The sequence below is a fragment of the Vicugna pacos genome, chromosome 4 (genome assembly GCF_048564905.1).
Source record: "Vicugna pacos chromosome 4, VicPac4, whole genome shotgun sequence".
In the NCBI taxonomy this organism is placed as follows: domain Eukaryota; kingdom Metazoa; phylum Chordata; class Mammalia; order Artiodactyla; family Camelidae; genus Vicugna; species Vicugna pacos.
The window spans coordinates 72223794-72229882 of NC_132990.1; positions in this window are offsets into that span (position 1 = coordinate 72223794).

The window sequence follows — 6089 nt, forward strand, 5'->3', positions numbered from 1 at the left end:
TGAAAGGTGAGGATTTCATCAGAAGCTCTTGTGCCACTGTGGTGCTGGAAAGAGGAGAAAGAAGCAGATATGTTTCTGACCTTTCTCTTGTGTAGCAAAGACTGGATTGTTGGGGCCCCATTCTGCACCCAGAATTGCTGGTGAATCCTTTCCCCAGTTCCTTGCAGAAGTACTCCCTGGCTCCCTTGAATGTGCCTTGTTCACTCCCACCGTGGAGCTTGGAGGTGCACGCACCCTGTCTGCTGTCTCCAACTATCAGAAACCAAGCAAGACCATGTGGGGCCTTCGTAGGTACAGAAGAAAAGGCTTCAGCCTTATAGACCTTCCCTGAGTACCAAAGGGCAGATTCAAACAGTTGCTAATCAGGGAAGTGAGGGCATACAGAAATAAAGGAGGAGCAGTCAAGAAACTATAGTGCAGTGCTGGGGCAGGTCCCGCTTCCTTCTCAAGGAATATACATCACCATATATGTTGAGTTCTGCAGGAACTAAGGCCCTTACTCCGGTGGAGGATGGTAACTTCAGATACCAGAGTCCTGAAACACTGCCTGTTACCACCAACCAATCAGAAGAAAGTCACATCCTGCAACCCTCACCCCAAATATTGCTTATAAAAACCTCTCCCCTGAAACTATTGGAGAGTCGGGTTTCTGAGCATCAACTACCCTGTTTTCCATGCTCGGCCCTGCAATAAACCTTTCTCTGTTTCAAACTCTGACGTTTCAGTTTGGCGCACAAACTTGTGTTTGGTAACGTCTTCTCCCTCAAGGCCAGTTAACTCCTCCTCCCCAGACTTTAGCCCAGAACTTCCTCAGGTTGGAAGCCCTTCCCTGCGGCAGCCCTGCTAGGTCAGGCCCCTTTCACAGAGACCTCTATTGAGCTGTATTCCTCCTGCCCTTCAGTGCACTTCATTGCTCTGCAAAATTGGTAATTGTATATTGATTAGTGAGATTACTCAATTAATGTTTTTCCCTCTAGCCTCTAAACTCTGTGCTTGATAGCAGGGATCCTGGACTGTCTCCCTCACCTGCATATCCTTAGCATAGGACCTGGCGCCGCAGCAGCAGGTGCACGGTAAGGATTGAGTGAATGAACAAATGCAGATATTCTGGGAGGGTCAAGCAGGGCGGTGTGGCTGGGAAGCCAGCCAGGATTAAACTTGGCTCCTGTGCTGATGGAGCCAACTTGCTCTTTGCTGTAAAACAGGTTCTCACAAAGACTTAAAGTCAAGTGGGCAGTGCAATGCTGCACAGTGTAAGGGGTCCATGTAGGAACCGGCTTCACTTGCTAGCTGGGGGCCTGGGGTTTCTGCAGGTACTAAGGGCACAGTGGAGAAAGTGTATTGACTTGCAAGTCTGGAGGTTTGGCTTCTAGCTGTACCTTTGCCTGACACCCTCTTTAGCCCCAGTTTGTCTGTAAAATGATGGAATTGGACTCTTGTGCCTCAGATAAGTTGTGAGGCAGGGGCTTCCATAGATTTGCTTTTTCTTACAGCTGGAAAAGTAGCCCAATGTCAAGAATCAGAGGTGAGACTCTCCTCAGAGAGTTACAGGAATAATCCCAAGGGTGCAGTCCTGGGAATGGGAACACCACCTGAAGCAGATACACTGAGTTGGGGCAGTGTAGTGTAGACCCCATTGAGCTGCGTTGCTGGCAAAGGCCACTGGCAGTAGCTGACTCTTCATTTGTCCTGAAGTCATGATCTGAGCTCACTTTGGTTTCTTCCAATTATAACTCATACCATTGGCCAAGCCCTCCTAGCTTCAGGGATGTCTGTGATGTCCTTTACAGTGTCTGCAGCCACCAATTCCCGGACCATTTCCTTGAAAACCTGTCAAGCCTCAATGACTCATAATTAAATATCTCTGATGTTTTCCTTTTACTCTGCAAGGCAGGCCTAGCTTGCATGATTTTTGTCAGCAAACAGGGCTCAAGACTTTTAGAACTTTTAGAATAAATGGCAGAAAGAGGCCACCTTGAAAGAAACCAGTGTTGCAGAACACCTCAGCTTGGGGCAGTGCCGTGGAGCCCTCACTGGGTGATTGCTGTGCTGTGCTTGGAGAAAGGTGCACATTAAAGCTTGCTGATCCAGCTTTCAATGGTTAAGAATGTGCTATTATTCTAGAGTGGCAGTGGGGGAGGTGTATGTTTATGTTAACAGTGATTATAATGCAGTCACCCACTGGGCAACCTGCCTGAGTCTGTAGGGCCAGAGCTGCCTCTCTTTCCAACTCTGAGATGCAAACAGGTGCCCTGCCCTTCATCTTTCAAAGGTCTCACTTGGGCTTCTCTTGTTCCGGCCTCTGCCTTAATGGAGCTTGGGTCTAATCAGTGTGGCTGGGCCTCTAGGGGCTAGTCTAGCCACATCCCCCCCTCGGTGTTGCTGCTGGTCTTGTCACCCCTCAGGCAAGGCAGACAAGCTGGTCTCAGCTTTGCTGCGGAGGCAGTGAGGTCCTGTCACTCAGAACATGTCTTCATCCCTTTTGGCCTCAGCTGTGGCACTCTGATCAACCCTTGGGCATTATTCTTTGTGTCCAAGAATTGTGACACAAGATTTGCCCTGTTGTCCTTCCTTGGGCTCCCCTGCCCCTAGTAGGGGCCATGCGTAGCCCAGGCCTCTGAGCTAGAATAGATACTGCAAGTTTGCTTGCACCACCTTCAGGTACCGTAGGGGTGTGTGTGTGTTCTGTAAAATGTGCAAAGCAGAGGATAAATCATTTTGAATTCCACCCCCTTCCCCAGAGTGCTCAGCATGGAAGGGAAAGACCCTTGCGCTCTCATAAGACTGGGCAGGACCCTCCCAAGCCATCTCCTCCCTGCCTCCCAGTCCTCGGACTTCTAAACTGGTCCACATGAATAATCTCCAGTTTCTACTTGCTTGTGAAATCTGGCTACCTCCCGAGGGACTCTGCTTTGACAGCCTTCCATGATATAAAGTCTTTCCTTACCTTGAGCCCCAAACCTGCCTCCCTGGAGTTGGACCCTTGGCTCTCTGTTCTATTGTACAGGACCACGATGTGCTTTAAATACTCACGGACACCATTCTGACTCCCTTCAGCCCTGTCTTTGGCTGGAGGAAGTCAGAATTCTCTAGGCTGAATGTGACACTGGGCTATTTTCTCTAGAGTCTAGGCCACGGAGACATCCTTCCTTTTTCTATATGCCTCTCCCTCCACTTTGGGGCTTTAACAAACATTATTATGACACATGTTTCCAGCAGAATTTTGTTGGAACTGAGGTGGTGGAATCCATAACTTGGAAGAACACATCTTTGGCAAAAAAACTGCTTTTGTGTGACTGTTATTTTAACTAGCTTGTCTCTGCCAGACGTTCCATTCATCACACATCTGGGTCCCTGGAGCTATTTTCTGTTGTTTTTTTTGTTTGTTTGTTTACCCCTCGCCTCCTTCGCCATCTCCCTTTATTTCTCCAAATATTAACTCGAGAATCAAAAGCCACCTTTAATTTTGGAGATCTGGGCTCTGAGACTGGACTTTTGCATCTGAATTTCCTTGGAGGCCTTACATCAACCCATTTGAGAGCTTCCTCTCCCTGTGATCATGGATTCTCCTGGGTGCTCAGGTTTTCTGAACCTCACAGGAGCTGGCTCTGACTGAGCCAGGTAAGGGGATTCCTATCCTGCATGTATCATCCTTGCAGAGAGAAGGCACGGGGGCCAGTGGCTGGCTTCAAACCCTTCCTCTTTGCCATTTCAACATGACTGCATCCCCTACCAGGGTCTCTCTCACCTCTTCCTGCCCTCTGGCCCCTGGCCAGGCTGGTGGCAAAACAGGAATGCTACAGGTGTTCAGTAACTAACTTCCAACTGCGGTCAGGGGCTGGCCAGATGCAGGCTTTGTGAGGACTAGAGACTTCCACCCTGAAGGTCAGCCCAGCCCTTCTCTACCTACAATTTTACTTGTGAAACATTTCCCTTTATAAAGTGTCAGGTGCTATCTGGATATAATGGTCTAAGCCCAGATGGAAAGGACTGGGTGGTGTCCTTCCCGGGGGGCTCAGTGTGGACAGCTGAGGCTTCCAGTCTCACTGATTCCCCCCAGAGAGCCAGCGACAGGGCCTGGTAACCCTGAGAACTCTAGAGGGCAGAGGACCAAGGACAGGGTATTCTGCAAGTGGGATTTGTCCTGGGCACTGAGATGACCACTCTCTCGGGCTTTACATGGCAGAACTCAGGTGGCCTGACCTGAGTAATTTCAGGACACCACTCCCTCCTACTGTGTCTGAGGAGGATTACATTGGCATGAGCCTTTGCCAGCCCTGGTGCACTGTGGAAAAGCATTGAAATGCTGCTAGTTTTGCATTAGATATAAATTGCATTCACTGGCTGGGGCCAGTGGACACATCCTGTAAGTAGAGACCTCAGCTTTAGGGCTAAAACTGCCTGTGACTAGTTTTGAGTTCCCTTGAGAACTTATATCCTGCTGGAGACAGAAGGACCAGGAGACACCCATTCTGAGGGAAGAGGCCAACAAAGCAAAGAGGGGGTAAGAGCATGAAGCAAAATTCACATAAATTAAATAGTTAATTGTAGAAAAATGAAACCACGAAAGAACTAGTGAAAAAAAAGGAGGTGCTGGCTTATTTGCTTTGGCAGTAGGGAAGATCTTTTAAAGGAGACCAAAAAGAAAAAATCCTAAGGGGGAAAATAGGTTTGACTATATACCATGTAAAATACGTTTAGTAAAAGAAAAACAACAAAATAAAAAAAAACTCAGTATAAGTTTAGAAAAAAACTTTTGCAACAGATAGAACAGGAGCTTTTTAAAATGCATAAGAAAAAGATGAATAGTTCAATTTTAAAAAGGGAAAGGACTTAAAGAATAAATCCTCAAAAGTAGGGGTTGGGGAGGGATAAAGTAGGAGTTTGGGATTAACATATATACACTGCTATATATAAAATAGGTAAACAACAAGGACCTGCTATATAGCACAGGGAACCACATTCAGTATCTTGTAATAACCTATAGTGGAAAAGAATCTGAAAAAGAATAGATAGATGTATATATGTAACTGAATCACTTTGCTGTACACCTGAAACTAATACAACAGTGTAAATGAACCATACTTCAATTAAAAAGAAAAATGGTTAAAAAAAATTTCAATGGCTAAAAAAAGAAGTAATCAATCTCCAGAGGAAATATTCAAGGCTAGTAAGTACATGAGAAAGATACTTTATCGCTGCAGAAAGCAATCAAAGCAATTATTAGAAAAACCATTTTTCTATTTATTTGGTTGGCAGTACCTAGCATTGATGAGGGTGGGGAGAAATTGGACACTCACACTCTGATATTGAGAATATAAGGATAGAATATCTGTAGAAGGTAGACTGGTACCACGTTTCAGAATTTTAAAAATGCATATTCCCTTTGATACAGTGGTACTACGTTCATGAATTTAACCTAAAAAGATAGTCTAACAAATAACAAAAGGTATACAAATTTATTCATCCCAGTTTTGATTATAATATTGACAAGTTTTAAGCCCTTATAATATCCATCAGTAAATCTGATACAGTCCTACCATGCTATTATAGGGAACCATTTAAAATGATGATATAAAAAGTAAAATGAAATAAAACGAAATGATGATATAAAGATGTAAAACCTTTACGGCATGCAGAAATACCCATGACCTGTTGCTGAGTGTGAGAAAGCAACCTACAAAAGAGCGTATGTTGTGTGAGACTACTTAGGTTAAAGTATACATGTATAATATATACAGCAAGTGATATTAAATTACATAATAACATGAACATAATGACCTCTGTATTTAATACCCCTAGATCTCTGTATTTATTAAACGAGATCATTTAATGATCTATTAATGATCTATTTAATGAGATGAAATATAGTAAATGCTTTATGAATGCTAGCAATTAGGCGATGAGGGTGGGTAGGGTAGTTGGAGCCAGATGTTCAGGTATATTTTATTTCAAGCTAAGAAATTTGGATTTTACCCTGTGGCCATAGGGAGGCAGTATAACTCAACTCAATGAATACTTAAATGGCGTGTCTACTATAGAAATGCCTAGGTTGGAAAGGCTTTTTCATAGAGAACACTGCTGGAGAG